The sequence below is a fragment of the Dermacentor silvarum genome, chromosome 9 (genome assembly GCF_013339745.2).
Source record: "Dermacentor silvarum isolate Dsil-2018 chromosome 9, BIME_Dsil_1.4, whole genome shotgun sequence".
NCBI lineage: Eukaryota > Metazoa > Arthropoda > Arachnida > Ixodida > Ixodidae > Dermacentor > Dermacentor silvarum.
In genome coordinates, this window is record NC_051162.1 from 83,304,409 (window position 1) to 83,323,344 (window position 18,936).

Consider the following 18,936-nt stretch of genomic DNA (forward strand, 5'->3'; position numbering starts at 1 on the left):
TACTCAGGTAACTTTTTTTTTCTTGGTGCAGCATTGAGGCATTCCAGCTGTCCAGCAAATGCGGATGGTGCAGTTACAGCAAGGATACCACCACCACTTAACTCCTGTGCATACGAGATGGATAAACTGTGATCTGAGGCGCACAGCAGGATCCATACATGGCAGCGTTTATTTGAATTCCATTTATGCCCTTAGAGCTTCTCGCAAACGCTCCAGCTGAAGCAAAATCTGCACATTCACACAGGCAAAAATACATTTGAGTGCCCTTCATAGCTCCAGAGCTTCCCAAAAAGTTAATCTGAAACAACACCTGTGTATCCACACAGGCAAGATGTCATTTCATTGCCACTTATGCCCTCAGAGCTTCTCCCAAAAGGGTACTCTGAACCGACACCTGCGCATCCACACAGGTGAGAGGCCGTTTAATTGCCCTTCGTGCCCTCAGAGCTTCTCACGCAAGCAAACTCTGAACCAACACGTGCGCACGCACACTGGCGAGAGGCCATTTCAGTGCCCTTCGTGCCCTAAAAGCTTCTCACATAAGAGGTGGTCTCTGAACGAACACCTGTGCACCTACACAGGCGAGAGGCAATTTCAGTGCCCTTCATGCCCTCAAAGCTTTGCACGAAAGAAGTCTCTGCACCAACACCTGCACACCCACACAGGCGAAATGCCATTTAAGTGCCCTTCGTGCCCTCGGAGCTTCTCACGCAACTTCACACTGAAGCTTCATGTCCGCATCCACACAGGCGAGAGGCCATTTCAGTGCCCTTCGTGCCCTCACAGCTTCTCACAAAAAAGTACTTTGAACCGCCACCTGTGCACCCACACAAATGAGATGGCATTTCATTGCCCTTCGTGCCCTCAGAGCTACTCACGAAAGAGTTCTCTGAACCAACACCTGCGCATCCACACAGGTGAGAGGCCGTTTAAGTGCCCTTTATGCCCTCAGAGATTCTCACAAAAGGCTAATTTGAAGCAACACCTGCACATCCACACTGGTGAGAGGCCATTTCATTGCCCTTCATGCCCTCAAAGCTTCTCATGCAAGCAAACTCTGAACGAACATGAGCGCACACACACCAGCGAGAGGCCATTTCAGTGCCCTTCGTGCCCTAAAAGGTTCTCACATAAGAGGGCTCTGACAGAACACCAATGCACCCACACAAGCGAGAGGCAATTTCAGTGCCCTTCATGCCCTCAAAGCTTTGCACGAAAGAATTCTCTGCACCGACACCTGCGCACCCACACAGGCGAGAGGCCATTTCAGTGCCCTTCGTGTCTTTGGAGGTTCTCACACAAGTCCACACTGCAGGATCACGTGCGCATCCACACAGGCGAGAGGCCGTTTGAGTGCCCTTCGTGCCCTCAAAGCTTCTCACGGAAGGGTGTTCTGAACCGACACCTGCGCACCCACACAGGCGAGATGCCATTTCAGCACCCTTTATGCCCTCAAAGCTTCCCACTAAAAAGTGCTCTGAATGAACACCTGGGCACCCACACAGTCGAGATGCCATTTCAGTGCCCTTCGTGCCCTAAAAGCTTCTCATGTAAGAGGGCTCTGAACGAACACCTGCGGACCCACACAGGTGATAGGCCATTTCAGTGCCCTTCGTGCCTTGAAAACTTCTCACAAAAGAGTGTTTTGAACCAACACCTGCACACCCACACAGGCGAGATGCCATTTCAGTGTCCTTTATGTCCTCAAAGCTTCTCACAAAAGTATGCATTGAAGGTTCACCTGCACTTCCACTAATGTGGGAGGACATTTCAGTGCCTTCATTCATGTCCTGAGAACTTCTCGTGGAAGTCTGCACTCAGCCTACACTTTTGCACCTACGCAGGCAAGATGCCATTTCAATGCTCTTTATGCCCTCAAAGCTTCTTGCAAAAGTCTGCATTGAAGGTTCATCTGCATGTTCACTAATGTGGGAGGCTGTTTCAGTGCCCTTCAAGTCCTGAGAATTTTTGGAAGTCTGCACTGAAACGGCCACCTGCAGATCCATACAGGCGAGACGCCATTTCAGTGCCCTGCATTCCCTCAGTGATCCTAACAAACGTCCTGAATGAAGGATCACCTGTGCATCCACTCTACGCGAGGCTGTTTCAGTGCTCTTCATGTCGTGTGGAGGTTCTTTGCACTTGACTGACACATGCACAATCCACATAAACGAGAGGCCGTTTCAGTGTCACTTATACCCTCAAACCTTTGCACACGAATGCCACTTCAATAGGCACCTTGCCACCACAAGTGCACGTGACCACGTGAACGGTGCATTCGACTTTTTGATTAGTCGCACTGGAAGTTGTGAACTTTTTCTGAGTAGTGTTGAAGCACGCTATTGACACAGTGAATAGGAAAACAGGACATAGACGAGTGTTAACTTGTATCTATTTTATTAGGAGTATAGCGAAGAAGAGAGATGCTAGTGGATTCAGCGCTACTGGCTCTTAACGCTAGTGGGTTTAGCGCTCTCGCTCAGCAACGGCTCTCGTGCTTGGAAGCTTTGACTGCCCTGCCCGTCGACGTCGTGCTGCTCCGAGCTCTGCCAAATAAACACCTTTAGAATTGAAATAATATGTTAAGCGCTATTCCCGCACACTGAAGCACGCATCCTGCCGAGCATGGAAGAATGCGTGCTTCAGTGTGCGGGAATAGCGTGTAACAATATGTACATATACATTGGGGTTGCATGAGTAAAACTAAAAACATGAAAAGCATGAAGAAACAAGAAGTGTGTACAACGTGGCACTGATGCTAGTGGATGGTAGTTTTTTCTAATGTCATTTTGCTAACTATTGTATAAAATGGACTAATATATTGTGTTCCTTGTGTTTATTTTTCGTGTCTGTTTTTGTTTCACAACATTTCACTACTGCATATGATGGAATGGAGGGTTGTGCTGTACACACAATATTTTTAGCTGAAATATGTAATAGCTTACATTATTTCTTGGTGCAGGAAAAACAATTGGAAATTAGTCGAGCGATGGAGGATAACGGAAAAGGAGGAATGGGGAAAAGCAAAAGAAAACATGTACTATGCCTTGCTGAGAGAAACTATACAGTGGTCCGCATAAAAGCATCGATGCTTTCACGTATTTCGGGTTATTGATACATAAAGAAAATGTGTATCTATATGTATATTACTTTTTATCTTCCTGCTGTACCAATTTTTTCGTATTGTTTCCTTTGTTTGAAGCACAAAACTGTGTCATTCAGGCCAAAGCACTGCCCTGTCCCGCTCAAAAGCATCTTTGCTTTGGCGGGCTGACGAATTACTCAGATTGTATATCTTGTGTTCAAATAATAAAGAATGAATAAAGAATAAATGCGCAGCATGTGCACTTGGGAATTTAGTTTGTTTTAGCAAAAGATGCATTGACGTGTCACTTACACGTGAACCCTGCATACATCGAATTTTTTCAGCTTCAACATTTTCTTGTGTGTGGTGGTGGCTTGGGAACCACTGCATTGTCAAGCTTTTTTGAAAGTCGGATTTGCACTCGCATGCAATGGCAGTGGACTGCCAGATGGCCATCCGATGCTTTTCATTTTGATAATGTTAGCATATTTGTGCAAGCGCGCATTTAGGCACCGCCCTGTCTGGCCTATGCACGACTTGCGACATGAGATGAATGCAGTAAACAACACCAGCTGCACATGGCACATACTGCTGTCAATGCTTGAAAATCCGACTTTCAAAAAAGCTTGGTAATGTACAGGTTCCCAAGCCAGTGCACACGAGAAATCCTTGAAGCAGAAGGAAATTAAAGTACACAGGGTTTGGTTTTTCATGCATGCTCAGTGTATATGTATGTATATACATGTTTTTTCCTTAATAATATAGCTTGAAGTTAGCGTTTGTCTATGTCTGGGGTTCCCTGTCCCCTGTGTCTATTTCACACTTCAACTGTACTCATGGATTACCAATTAGCCTGCTCCCAATCATTGTTGAACATTTTCTGTTAGAGTCATATTTTTGTTGCCTGTAGTTCCATACATGTATGAGTCATTGGAGCTCTTCTCATTTTTCATTTTTTATCATATTTATGCTTTTCATTGTTTTCCATAAAAGCACTTTGCTGCAGTCAAGCATTGCACTGCTCATTAAGAAATCAGTTGTGTAAGTTCGTTTCCGTGCACTGAATAAAATTGTGAATGTGTATTGTTAATTGTTGATATTTCAATGCTTGGGTACTAATATCGTGTAATATTTCAATTGATTAGCATATTGTGTTTTATTGTGAAAGAAAAAACAACAGCGGATCCTAGTTAATGAGATGTGAAACAAAATATTCATTTAATAATGTAATTGTACTGTCTTGAAGTGGGCTAAAATGAGATATAATTAGACAGTCAATAAGATAAACAATTCGAAAAAGAATAAGAGAATAGCTAGATAAACGATGGCAGCAGAAATGAGAGAAAGTATGCTCACGCGATATCCGTGTTCGCTTCGTGGAATGAGCGTCTTTTTTTGTTTTATTTGGATGGTACTTGATTTAATTGGCGGTGCCTTCTTGATTTTTAGAAGTGGGTGACTCCGCAAGGCCTTTCTTAAATCCCCTTGCGTTTATCTCCGCTGATTTCTCTTCTTGCGATGTCAATAGCCTTTTCCACGGTAACGTTCACCACCAAAAACCTCTGCTGCCAATCTTGTCCCGTATTCCACACCCGAGGCTGTCCCTCAGCATGCTGTTGGGATCTGTACTGAAGTTGCTGTTTTCCGCTGTCTGTAGAAGTTCAGCAGCGAACACCGCGACACTTTTGTTTTCGAGCTGATTTCGCGTGTTGAATCGAAAGCTCTCAGCGTGTCGTTAACTAGTACAGTGTGCAAGGTTCTGGAACATGTTCTTTTCTCTAACATAATTAAGCATTTAAATGAGAACACCCTGCTAAACAATTGCCAGCATGGTTTCCGCAGTGGATTCTCCTGTGTCACGCAGCTCACAGAATTAACTCATGACCTAGCAAGTGTATTGGATAAAGGCGGAACGGTTGATTGTATATTTCTTGATTTCAAGAAAGCTTTTGACGTTGTGCAGCATGATTTTTTATTAGAAAAGTTGTCATGGTATGGCATTGACATCACTGTAATTAATTGGATAAAAAGTTATCTGCAGCTTAGACGTATGAGGGTTGTTATTAACGGAGAGAAATCAGGTGAGGCTGACGTGACGTCGGGAGTACCACAAGGGTCGGTGCTTGGCCCACTGCTTTTTTTGATGTACGTTAATGACATTGTTGAGAATGTTAACTCTACTGTGCGCATGTTCGCAGATGACTGCGTATTGTACAGGGTTATTAATAATTTAAATGATTGCGCAATATTGCAAGGTGACATCGACAGGATTCAACGGTGGGGTTCAACATGGCATATGAACCTTAATGTAAAAAAAAACAGTGCACATGTGTTTCTCTAAAAAGAAAAAGAAACAAGTTCAGTCTAATTATAATATTAATGGGACGCAACTGTTGACTGTGTCAGAATTTAAATATTTGGGAGTGTATTTCACCACTGATTCATCTTGGACACGTCACATTGATCATATTACTGCCAAAGCATCTCGTGTGCTAGTATTTATGAAAAGAAATGCAGAACAGTTTCCAATCAAAGCAAAGGCTCTACTCTATCTCTCTAGTGTCCGATCAATACTTGAATATGCCAGCACGATTTGGGATCTTTGGACACAAACAAACATAGACAAACTGGAAAGAGTTCAGAGTAGGGCTGTGCACTTTGTATTTAAAAATTACACAAGGAATTTTAGTGTAACAGAGGCCAAAAAGAAAATTGGGTGGGACATGCTGCAAAAACGACGTTTAATTCATAGATTAAAACTGTTCCACAATATTTTTCATTCAAGAACAGGTATTCATCGCTTGAATTATCTACATTTGCCCGACTACGTGTCTATGAGAGTTGATCATGAACTCAAAGTGAAAGAAACTTCATGTAAAACAGATGTGTTTAAAAAATCCTTTTTCCCCAATACAATCCGTGACTGGAATCGGTTACCACGTGATATTGTGAACATAACTTCAACTGACATATTTGTACAGACACTTCATGATGCAATAGTATAGTAATGAACATGATGTAGTGTTTTATCCTGTGTTACCTGTATTATGTTTCTTTTCTTTTTTTCTGTTATGTAATCCCCTCCACTGTAATGCCTATTGAAGGCGCTGTGGGTACTCTGGTAAATAAATAAATAGGCTATTTCAGATGGCGGCAGCGTGAATTTGCTGTTCAAGGTCGGCATTTTAGCTCCTTGTACTTCGTCTGGCTTCGCCGGTGCAACAAATAAAGCTGGGTACGTATGTACTGGATCCGACACTTGACAAGAATATCCTCTTTTTACGCGCAAGCGTACATTCCCCGTGTGTGAAATTGGCAAGGGCGGAGGTAGCCGTGCTGGGAAAGAGAAGCGAGCGCCGGAGGAGGAGGGCGACTGGAGGTAGAGGACTAGCGTACACCGGGGAAGATACAGGGGAATACAGACACCGGGGAATGAGAGCGCGGAGGAGGGTGGCAGGTGCGCTGGGTTGATGATGGTGATTTATTGGCATCTCCTTTGAAACGGGACGGTGACAAATAGTCACCTAGCCTGCTTGATTTAATCAGGTATACTATACATGTTCTTTGTCTAGCATTTTTGTATACCTCTCATTAATATTTTTCTTCTTTTCTTCAAAATTTACCTTGTACTGGTACCTATGATTTTAAAAGATCAGGTCGTATCAATCTTTTTCCCGCTTTTTTTCCACCAGTACTCTATTCGTCTCTTGCTTATCTCTACGGCTGATCTGTTGATGTTTCCTTCCACTTTAAACCCAAGTGCTTCTGGAAGTTGTACCATACCTACGGTTCTCGCTGGGTGAATCCCGTCGCATTGCATTAGCATGCGCTGAGTGGTCTCTGGATCTTTACTGCAGCATACACATGCCTCATCTTGTTACAAATATTTGCTCCGGTATGTTTTGGTCCTTAGGCAACTCACTGAAGCCTCAAATAGCAAGGCACTGCCCTTTGTGTTATTGTACACATTTTCCCTTCTAATTTCTTTCTTCTCATGCTTGTAAATCTCCATGGTCCTTTTTGTTTCCATTATTTGCATCCAATTCACTGTCTCTATTTCTCTTGCTTTCTTTCTGATGACTCCTGGTTGCCTATTTAGAGTTTCGATTATCCTGTACTTGGTTGCCAACTTCCTTGACCTCTTCCTCCATTCTGTGTCCACGCTTTTTATGTACAGATACTTGTGCGCTTTAGCCGCCCATTTATTTTCATCCATGTTACTGAGCCTTCAAAACAAATTTTGTTATGTGCTTCTCTGACTTCAAAAGAGGCCCCACCCATTTCACCCTGCACTGCCTTGTTTGTGGTATTAGCGTGGGCTCCCTAAGCCAACCAGCCTACTGATCTTTGGTTAACTTCCAACCCCGACCATATATCAGATTTTAAACATATATTGGCATTTGCGAACGTTAGCGCTGGCGCCATTACTCCTTTCCATTCCACGCACCACCTCATATTTATTGTGGCCCCACAGTGCTCTGCATTCAGCTCCCCCTTTATTTTCAGATTATCTTGGTGGTTGCTTAATTCTTTCCTTCATTTATGTGTACGCCGAGGTACTTGTATTGCTTCACTATGGGTATTACTTTTTGTTGAATTGACACCACGAAGTTACTTGTCTCTTCATTAAAGATGATAATTCCTGATTTCTCTGTGCTAAACTTAAGGCCAAGATTTTTCGCTGCATTGCCAAAGATATTCGCAAGTATCTGTAAATATTTTTATTGTCCGCTAGTAGCACAATGTCGTCTGCGTACATCAGTCCAGGGGTCGACCTTCTGTTGAACCATTTGTCCATTACGCGTGTAGGATAAATAAAAACCTAATTCGCCGTTTTCCAGTCGTCTTTTTTATACCCTTAACGTAAAGCGTGAACAACAATGGAGACAGAGGACATCCTTGATTCAATCCTTGGTGAATTCCCGCCAATATCATTACTATTTCGACCTTCCCATACAACTTGTACTTGGTTGTCTCTATATATCTCCCTCAGCAGCTCCACGAAATCGTCGTCAATGCCTTCGTGCTTAAGAAAATACCATAACAAATTCCCTGTCTACATTGTCATAAAATCCTTTAATATCTAGAAATGCTATTGATAAATGTCTTTTCTGAACTACTGAAATCTTTATGCACTGAGTTAGTACAAACATATTCTCCTCTAAGCGTCTGCCTGGCCTGAACCCATTCTGTAGAGCCCCCAATACATCGTTTTTCTTCACGCACATCGACAGTTCTAATTTTATGGCTTGCATTGCCATTCTAGATATCACCGCCGTTACTGTAACTGGCCTGTATGAGCTCGTCTTATCATTATGTCCTTTGCCACAGTAGATGAGGTGCATCTTGCTTTCACGCCATCTAATGGGAATTTTCTTTGTTCTAATCACTTGCTCTATGGCATTAGTCAGCAGTGTTTTGCTCTTTGGACCGAGGTTTTTGGTTAGCTGTATAGCGATTTCATTGGGTCCTGCTGCTGTGTTATTAGGGACGTTTTCTGCAGCATTTTTCCAATAAAAGCTTTCTATGCTAAATTTTAATCTCTCAGGCCTCTCTGTTGTTGCTGGATCTGTTATCTGAACTACACTATTTCTCTTGCTGTAGTTATCCCTAATAATGTCTGTGATGTACCGCAGTGCGTCTCCTTCGGTGATGTTACCATCGTCATCCCGTGTAGGCATTTGCGAGTTTTTAGTGGGAGCTACGAGTATTTTTATATGGTTCTAGAATCTTTTTGAGGTGCCTTTGTCACTTTTGTGAATGTTATGCACTGAACATTCACTTGCACATTTAATTTTCTCTTGCATGAGCTCACTCGCCAACCTTTTCTTTTCTCGGTATGTGTTCCATCTTATAAGCACCTCTTCTTCTTATAATTCCAACTTTTTGGCTTCTCGATGAGCCTAGATGCCTCTTTATGCTCTTCTATACCTTGCTTGATTTACTTGTTCCACCACTTATGTGGTTTCCTCTTTCCAATCCAAGAATTGTTTTGTCGTGTCTGCCTTATTTGATGCTGCATAACGTCCACTAGTTCCTTATATTCCCAGACTGCTGTAGGAAAAGCCTCAATTTTCTTCTCTATGTTATTTGCGATCTCTGTTATTTGCTCTTCATTCATTTTTTAAAATTCTGAGGCTATTGGTTCATGTTCTGCATTGGTATCTCTCTGAAACTTTAATGCTAAACATTCGTGATCGCTACCCAGGCTATTTTCTTCTATTTTTGTCTATTATCATTTGGTCTAGTTGTTTGTAGACCATTTCTGAGACTAATTGGCATAGTTGATACGTGACTGCCTGTTTCTGCATTGCCACGTTACCTGTCCATGGCACTTATTCTCCCTGTTAACTACTATAAGGTTCTATTAATCACACAGATTCAGCACTAGAGAGCCGTTGTAATCAGTATATCCGTCTAAATCGTCCATGTGCACGTTCATATCACCTAGCCCGATTTACTGAACTCAATAATATCGCTTCTAATGCAATCAACCAATTAATTTTTTCTCTGCTGTGACCACCTGTCCATAGGTATGCTACTCCCAGTCACGTCTTTTTGCGTTGCCATGTGCTGCTAATCCATAAATGTTCTTTACATGTCTCTTTTACCCTTTGCCACTTCAGACCTTGCCTAGCTAATTAGTACGCGTATACCTCCGCCTTTCCTTGACCCAGTTATTCTGTTGCACCCTTCCCATACAAAATTTTCACTAACAGGCAGCTGCTCCAAATCCCGTAGATGCGTTTTGGTCAAGGCGTACACGCTAATCGCTTCATCGTTCAGCTGCATTTGCATTTCCAGCTATTTTTCCCGCTTGCGACCACCCTACATGTTAATGTAGCAAATTTGACCTTCTCTTTTCTTATCCTTTCTGCGTATTTTCCTGACTCCTGGCCATCTAATTCTGCCCTTTACTGGTGTTTCGCTACATTGAATGCTTAATCCAGCTGCCTGATTGCCTGGGGCCCGCCTAAAAAAGCTACAGCTTGCGCTGTGAATTGACGTCCAACCGGTGTTGCTACACTTTCGCGAAAATGTATCCCGTCACACACAAAAGTGCCTTCGCGGCCTACTCAGTGCACTTCTCAGTTGATGTCCGTGACCGTAAAATTCATTGCTTTAGCTTGAGTCCAAATTTCTCTGTTTACTGTAAGAACTGCCCTTTCAATTTCATAACCCTACCTTTCAACCTCTGGCACTGTGTACACCTCGATTTGTACTTCCTTTGAAACATTCTGCAGGTCAGTGACCCCTTTGGCTATTTGCTTTGTGATCCCTGCCCCTCGTCCATGCAGTACGTCAATCACTCAACCCATTATCTCCACTACGTGTCTCTCCTCCATTGTGTCTCAGCGTGGTGGAATGGAGTGTGGTTGAGGCTAACCGGGTCATTCAGGGTCTGAGCTGACCACTTGGGTACGGTGTAATGGACGTAAACCGGGACGTGTACAAGCCTGACTCCCACCCTTTTGCACAGGATGGCATTCACTACAGTGGTGCCATGGGCAGGAGGGTAGGTAGTAGGGTAGGCTGCCAAGCAAACACTTTTTTGGGGGGGGGGGACTGAGAGCCCTGAGGCCACCAGTGTAGACAAAGACGGAGCTGGAGAGGCCCTAAGATTCCCCGCAGGGGCGTCTGCGCAAGCAGGCGTTTGGTGAGTTGCGCCACCACGTACCCGAGCACACGAGGGTTGGACCCTCCCGCGTCTAACCGGCGCGGCTTAGCCGTGTCCGGGGAAAAGGGGATCCTGGGGGTTGAGCCAACGCTGAGTGTTTGGACCTTTAAGGCTCCTCAGCAGAGGCAACACACCCCTTTGGCCTCGGCTTCACGTAGACGGCACCCCCGGACTGACCCACCCGGGGGAAATCGGTAGTTGCCTTTTCCTGTCTCTCTCTCCCTCCAACCTTCGTCTTTCTCTCTCACTTTCCATCTCTCCTGTTTTCTACTCTCTTCTATATTACTTCCAATCTTCTTGGCAGCGAGGGTTAACCTTGTGTGGGTAGCCAACCTTGGATATTCCATATTTGGTTATAGTGGTGGCGTACAGTTGGCGTTTGCAGGACCTGTCCTTTACAGATTCTGCAGCGTCCTCTTGTTGGGCTCCATGGTGGGTGGCTGGCGCCACCGCCGAAACAAATTCCGCATACATGAATAGTTCCTTTCCCGCACTTCCTGATCGCCGCCAGAAACGGGGGCGCACCGAAGCATTCCAATTTTTTGGCCAAAAAACAGAAATTTTTCCGCGCTTTCACGTTATTCATAGTGAGAAGCCAGACAAGAGCGTAAGAGTTGCATCACCCTTTCTCGTTGCGAAATGTTTGACCGAGACCATAGGACCAGGCTACAAGGCTACAAAGTTGGCAAGTGGAGATCTCCTGCTGGAACTCCGCGACAAAAAACAACATGACAAGTTACATACCCTAGTGTCTTTTGGCGAAATACCAATAACAGTGACCCCGCACCGCACGATGAACACCACTCGTGGTGTCGTCTCAGATGACGATCTCATGGACCTAACTGAAGCTGAACTTCTAGAAGGCTGGAAAGATGAAAATGTGATCAATGTAAAACGAATTAAGATGAGGCGAGATGGCAAAGAGATCCAAACGAAACACATTATTCTCACATTCGGTACAAATGTTTTGCCCGAGACCATAGAGACAGGATACATCAAGATCAAAGTCAGGCCCTACATTCCGAACCCTCTCCGTTGCTTTAAGTGTCAAAGATTTGGCCACAGTTCGCAGAACTGTCGTGGCCGCCTCACCTGTGCGAAATGTGCCCACGAACATGCATCCGAATCCTGCGAAAACAAACTGCAATGTGTCAACTGCGACGGCGAGCATGCCGCCTACTCGCGGTCCTGCCCGTCGTGGAAAAAAGAAAAAGAAATTGTCACAATAAAAGTCAAAGAAAATATATCGTTCAAAGAGGCACGAAGGCGGGTGTCATACCTGCCAAAGAACACTTTTGCCGAAGTGGCGCGTCAGGGGGCAGCGTCGCAACGGCTTCCGGCGGCTGTCCGGCCCACACACAGTGAGCCGGCAGTGACGCCGTCCGCCCCCTCGGCGGCTGCAGCTAGCGCTGCTCCGCCAACTCACAAGAAGGGGCCATCGACCTCCGCGCTGGTGGCCTCCAGGGCCTTGTCCCTCGAGGCGAGGCCTTCTCGTCAAACCAACCGCTCGCAAGAGCGCGTGTCCAGCGCCTCGCAAGCGGCTATGGACACAACAACCAGCCAGACGGCGCCAATTGCGCCTAAGGAGCCGCGAGAATCTCGCGATCGTTCCAAAAAAGAAAAAGCCCGCATCACAGGGCCCGACAAGGGCTCTGTAAGTTAAGTTAGTCTCTTAAACGCACAGCACAAAAAACACTTTCAACATTAATACACAAATAATACATTGGAACGTCAGAGGACTCCTACACAACCTCGATGACGTGAAAGAAATCCTACACAGGTTTAATCCTAAGGTGCTGTGTGTTCAAGAGACACACCTTAAATCTACACAATCCAACTTTCTCCGGCAATACGCCATTTTCAGGAAAGACCGAGACGACGCTCTTGCGTCGTCCGGTGGTGTAGCAATAGTTGTAGACAAGTCCGTAGCTTGTCAACATGTACCCCTTCAGACGGCCCTTGAGGCAGTGTCAATTCAGGCAATTCTTTTCAATAAATTGGTCACAGTATGCTCTATATACATACCCCCAAATTATATTCTCGGAAAAACTGAATTTCATAACCTCATTGACCAGCTTCCCGAACCTTACATTCTCGTGGGAGATTTTAATGCTCACAACACGTTGTGGGGAGACTCGCGATGCGACGCGAGAGGTCGACTCATTGAAAATTTCCTTCTGACCTCTGGTTCCTGCCTTTTTAATAAGAATAAGCCGACCTACTATAACGCCCAACACGATTCGTACTCATCAATAGATCTAGCAATTGGATCTGCTTCTCTTATGCCTGACCTTGAATGGAATGTCATTAACAATCCTTTTGGAAGTGACCACTTCCCTGTAATTTTAAACTTAATAACGCAGCACGATAACCCTCCCAATATTCCTCGATGGAAATTAGCATCGGCTGACTGGGAGCATTTTAAAGAATCAACTTTTTTACCACGAGATTTTATAAACAATTTTAGTATCGACGATGCCGTTGCATATTTTACCGCTTTTATTATTAATGCTGCTGAAAAGTGTATCCCACAAACTAACGGTGGTTCACTTAAAAGACGTGTTCCCTGGTGGAACAAAGACTGCAGAGAGGCGCGAAAGAGGCAGAATAAGGCATGGGGCATATTGCGTAGATCGCCAAATGCAGAAAATCTTATTCAATTTAAACTCATTTAATCGCAGGGAAGGCGGACACGACGTCAGGCAAAGAGAGAAAGCTGGGTGAGGTTTCTATCGGGTATAAATTCATACACACAGGAGGCAAAAGTGTGGAACGGCGTAAGGAAGCTAAAGGGGCAACAAATCCATCCGTTGCCTCTGGTGAATGACCAAGGCAATACCTTGCAGGACCAGGCAGACTGTCTTCGGGAGCACTTTGAGCGTGTTTCAAGCTCAATCCATTATTCACACCCCTTTATTAAATATAAACAGAGAGAAGAATGTAAGCCATTCGTACGCAAATGTCGACAGAACGAACCATGTAACCTTCCTTTCAGTATTGCCGAGTTGAGAGCTGCCTTGATCGCATGTAAGAGCTCTGCACCGGGACCCGACAGAGTCATGTATGACATGATTAAGAACGTACACCCTGATACACAACTGACACTACTCGCACTTCTCAACACTATTTGGGCTGCCGGATATCTTCCGTCCGCATGGAAAGAAGCGATTGTGGTCCCTGTATTGAAGCAAGGTAAAGACCCTACTTCGGCGTCAAGCTACCGTCCCATAGCTCTCACAAGTTGTGTATGTAAGCTATTTGAAAAAATGGTTAATCGACGACTCATACATTTACTTGAACTGAACAAAATGCTTGATCCCTATCAGTGTGGCTTTAGAGAAGGGCGATCCACAACTGATCACCTTGTGCGCATTGAAGAAAATATCCGAGACGCATTTGTACATAAACAGTTTTTCTTATCGGTATTCCTCGATATGGAGAAGGCGTACGACACAACATGGTGTTACGGAATCCTGAGAGACTTGTCGCGAATGGGCATCCATGGCAATATGCTAAGCATAATAGAAAGCTATTTGTCTAAGCGTACCTTCCGTGTCAGAATCGGCAATGCACTGTCACGTCCATTTATACAAGAAACTGGTGTACCCCAAGGAGGAGTGCTCAGCTGCACACTCTTCATCGTTAAGATGAACACACTCCGAGCGTCATTACCACCGGCTGTTTTTTATTCCGTCTACGTAGACGACATACAAATAGGCTTCAAGTCATGTAACCTCGCAGTGTGCGAGAGACAGGTACAGCAGGGCTTGAACAAGGTGTCCAAGTGGGCAGACGAAAACGGATTCAAAGTGAACCCCCACAAAAGCTCTTGTGTTCTTTTCACCAGGAAGAAAGGGCTTGTTCCAGATCCCACAATCAAAATGTATGGACAACAAATACCTTTGAACAAAGAGCACAAGTTCCTAGGCATCATACTTGATTCTAAACTTACTTTCATTCCGCATATATAATATCTCAAGATGAAATGTCTAAGAACAATGAACTTACTGAAAATTTTATCTCACGCATCCTGGGGTAGCGACAGGAAGTGTTTAATGAATCTCTACAAGAGTCTAATTTCATCACGACTGGATTATGGTAGCGTGGCATTTCACTCTGCTGCCCCTAGTGCGCTGAAGATGCCGGACCCCGTCCACCATCTAGGTATCCGCCTGGCCACTGGCGCTTTCAGAACAAGCCCCATTGAAAGTTTATACGTCGAATCAACTGAGTGGTCACTCCATCTGCAGAGAACATACACCAGCCTCACATATTTCCTTAAAGTCCACTCTAATCATCAGCATCCGTGTTTTAATACCGTTAACGATATGACGTGCGCTACACTTTTTCGTAATCGTCCCTCTGTAAGACAACCTTTCTCACTGCGTGTCAGGGAGCTTAGTGAAGAAATGGATATCCCACTCTTCGAACATCGCCTAATGCCCTCAGCCAAGCTGTTACCACCTTGGGAGTGGCAGGTAGTAGCATGTGATATATCATTTGTAGAAGTTACAAAGCACGCTTCAGAGGTCGAAATCCGAATGCATTTCCTAGAATTACAATCCAAGTACTCGTGCACAGAATTCTACACAGACGCTTCTAAATCGCATGTCGGAGTATCTTATGCAGCCGTCGGTCCGTCCTTCTCGGAATCTGGCGTACTCCACCCCGAAACAAGCATCTTTACGGCTGAGGCCTACGCAATATGGTCAGCTGTAAAGCATATAAAGGAATCTAAACTTCAAAAAACTATTATATTTACAGACTCCCAGAGCGTCGTAAAAGCCTTGAAGTCACCCTGTAAACAGAAAAACCCTGTTCTCATTGAGCTCTATTCTGTTCTTTGTAGAGCATACGCAACTTACCAGCATGTCATTATATGCTGGGTGCCAGGGCATAGAGCCATCGAGGGCAATGTTCTTGCCGACCAAATGGCCACATCAGTCACATCACCCGCTATCAACCCTACAGCTGCTGTTCCTGCAACAGATTTAAAACCTTTCTTGCGAAAGAAACTGCGAAGCCACTGGCAACGCTTGTGGGATGCAGAAACAAGTAATAAGCTTCATTTGATTAAGCCACAATTAGGTTACTGGCCTTCCGTAACAAAAACCCGGCGAACTGATATCCTATTCTGTCGTCTAAGAATAGGACACATGTACGGCACCCACAATTTTCTATTGAGTGGTAACGACCCTCCAACCTGTGGTAGATGTGGCGAGAGGCTCACCGTCCTCCACGTCCTCCTGGAGTGTCGGGAAGCCGAAAGAGAAAGAAAGAAACACTTTCCTCTAGCATATCGCTATTATGTCCCTCTACATCCCGCTATGTTTCTCGGTAAAGAACTGCTCTTTAATACCAAAGCAGTCCTCGCATTCCTGAATGATGTCGTGCTACATGTTATTAGCCCAACAAGTTCGTAGCGCATCCTCTCTCCAGAGGTTGTTGCTGTGATTGTTTTTTATAGCACATGCCTCCAGGCCCTTGTGTCTCAAGGGCTCTGTTTAGGCACTTGTGCTTCTGGCTAATTCTTGCATCTGCAATATTTTGGAAGTCATATCATTCTTTCGCAATGTATTGTTCATGTCTATAATACACATCATTAGTCATTGCCATAATCTTATTACGTATAGATTTTACGCACTTTACAGCGACTGCTTTTAGGCCCCTTTACAGCCATGCCACATCTAACCTTCATATAATTGACGATTCATATACCACTAACACGTCATTACTATCGTCCTGGTGCTCTTTGGCCACACCTGGCCCTTGCGCCAATAAACAACAATAATCATCATCAATCATCATCAGGCCCTAAGATTCAAGTAATGTAGAGTCTGTAGGAGAAGGAATAGACGTAAGCACCAGTGGCAAGGTTATTCGGACATAGGGTATATTAATATGCAAAGCGGCAGGAATAGGATGAAGTGGGACGAGATAGACGAGAAACGAAGACAGGAAAAGCTGATGGTATACGCGTTTGTGGAGACACATCTTTGGGACATGGAGCAACCACCCTATAATCGTGACTATGCATGGCTATATTGCAATAGAACAGAGGGCAACAAAAAAAGGGAGCATTCATTCCTAAAAGTATGAATTGTCAAAGGGTTAAACAGGAATGCAAGGACCATTTATGGCTAAAAGTTTAAATGGCAGGAGAGCAGACACTTTTTGACTTTGTATACCTGTAGACAGGAGCAAATGCCAAAGAGGAAAACAAAAAATTCTGGAATGCATATCAAGTGACTATAATGAGCTAGGAGCAGGGTGTGAGATAATTATACTAGGAGACATGAATGCACACATAGAAGACCTGGATGGGTACACAGACTCAACAGGCAACATGATGCTGGATATGTGTGAAAGGCATGACTTAGTTGTATGCAACAGTACTGAGAAGTGTGAAGGGCACATAACATGAAAGATAGGGAGCCTGCAGTCGGCGATAGATTATGCACTAATGTCACATAGGATGTATGATAGGCAAAAGATAATGAAAATAGATGAATATGGCTCTTGAGGTCTAGGTAGTGGTCACAAACATATTAAGCTGAATTTTAGAAGAGAAATGAAAGTAGGTAGGAGGCAAGATGAACGACCAGGTGGGATATTTTACTCGGAAAAGCAGCCGGAAATAGCAAGCCAACAAATTGAGGAAGTAGTTTCAGAGGATACTAAAACAGAATGGACATATGGAAATTTAACGGGGCGTTTTGAGCTAGAGCTTGTTAAGGTACAAGTCAGGCCCAAAGGGAACAGAAGACAAACCCAAGAGCTGGTGGGCTGAGGAGGGTAAGAAGGCCATAGAGAAACGTCAGGAAGCATCCAGGGTACACAGATATTCAAAGCAGAGGGGTGAACCAGAAGCTGATGTAGACAGAAAATGGGATAACTTCTTAAACTGTAGAAGGGAAGCATCCCATCTCTAATCTTTGTAAATCTAATCTTCATAAATACAGCATGAACAACAATGGTGACAGAGGGCACCCGTGCCTAAGCCCCTGTTGTATCTCTATAGGCTCAGATACCTTTTTTTCCCATGTTATAAGAGCTTGTTACTTTTATAGATATATTTTAAAAGATTATTTACTACATCTTTCACATCTAGAGTGCCCAGTATGTCCCACAAATCCTTTTGGATTACACAGTCACAGGATCCCTTGATATCCAGAAATGCGAGCCAAGGGGGCTGTGTTCCTTTTCTGCTATTTCAATACACTGCGTCAATGAGAACAGATTATCTTCTAACCTTCTTCGTTTTCGGAACCCATTTTGTAGTTCCCCCAGCACCTCCTCGCCCTCCACCCATGCCTCCATTCTGTCTTTTATAATATGCATTACCCCACTGTAAACCACTGATGTCGCTGTTATGCGACGGTAGTTGTTTATGTCGGCTTTGTCCCCCTTTCCCTTATATATCATGCTCATCCTGCTCAGTCTCCAGCTGTCGGGGGCTTTACCATCCATTATCATTTTGCTGACTGCCTCTCTTAATGCTTTCTTAGAATTTGGGCCCAATGTCTTTATTAATATAATTTGGATGCCATCAGGACCTGTCGACATGCTAGTGGGAAACCTCTTCTCTACCCTTTTCCTCTCGCTTTGTTCAAGTGGAGCCACTGCAATAACCAGTCTATCCTAACCTGATTGAGCACATGCTACGTTTCGTTCTTTAAATTTTTCTGTCATTGTTCTTATATGTTCCATTGCCTCATCTCCTTCTAGCCGAACACCGTGAGCTGTAACTATAAACCTCTGCTGTAGGCTAGTGTTTTACTCAAGGAATTGAGATGTTTCCAAAATTTCTTCGCCGCTTTCCTATCCTTTTTGTTTATTTCTGACAACCATTGGGTCCCCTTTTTTCTAATCGTCTCATTGATCAAATGGAAAGGTTCCCTTCTACAGTTAAGGAAGTTATCCCATTTTCTGTCTACATAAGCTTCAGGTTCACCCCTCTGCTTTGAATCTCTGTGTTCCCTGGATACTTCCTGACGCTTCTCTATGGCCTTCTTAACCTCCTCATCCCACCAGCTCTTGGGTTTACGTCTTCTGTTCCCTAATTGGGCCTGACTCGTACCTTAGCAAGCTCTAGCTCAAATAGCCCTGTTAAATTTGCATAAGTCCATTCTGTTTTAGTATCCTCATAAAAAACTTCCTCAATTTGGTGAGT

General features: G+C 44.3%; 1 protein-coding gene across 1 annotated transcript in view; it reads left to right on the forward strand.

The window, feature by feature from the left end:
- The first annotated feature begins 363 nt into the window (after positions 1–363).
- LOC119463685 (zinc finger protein 782-like) overlaps positions 364–18,936 on the forward strand; it is a 112,585-nt gene continuing 94,012 nt past the window's right edge. Inside the window, exon 1 of the mRNA XM_049656439.1 lies at positions 364–410. The gene's annotated coding sequence lies outside the window, so the exon portion shown is untranslated. The remainder of the gene's footprint in view (positions 411–18,936) is intronic.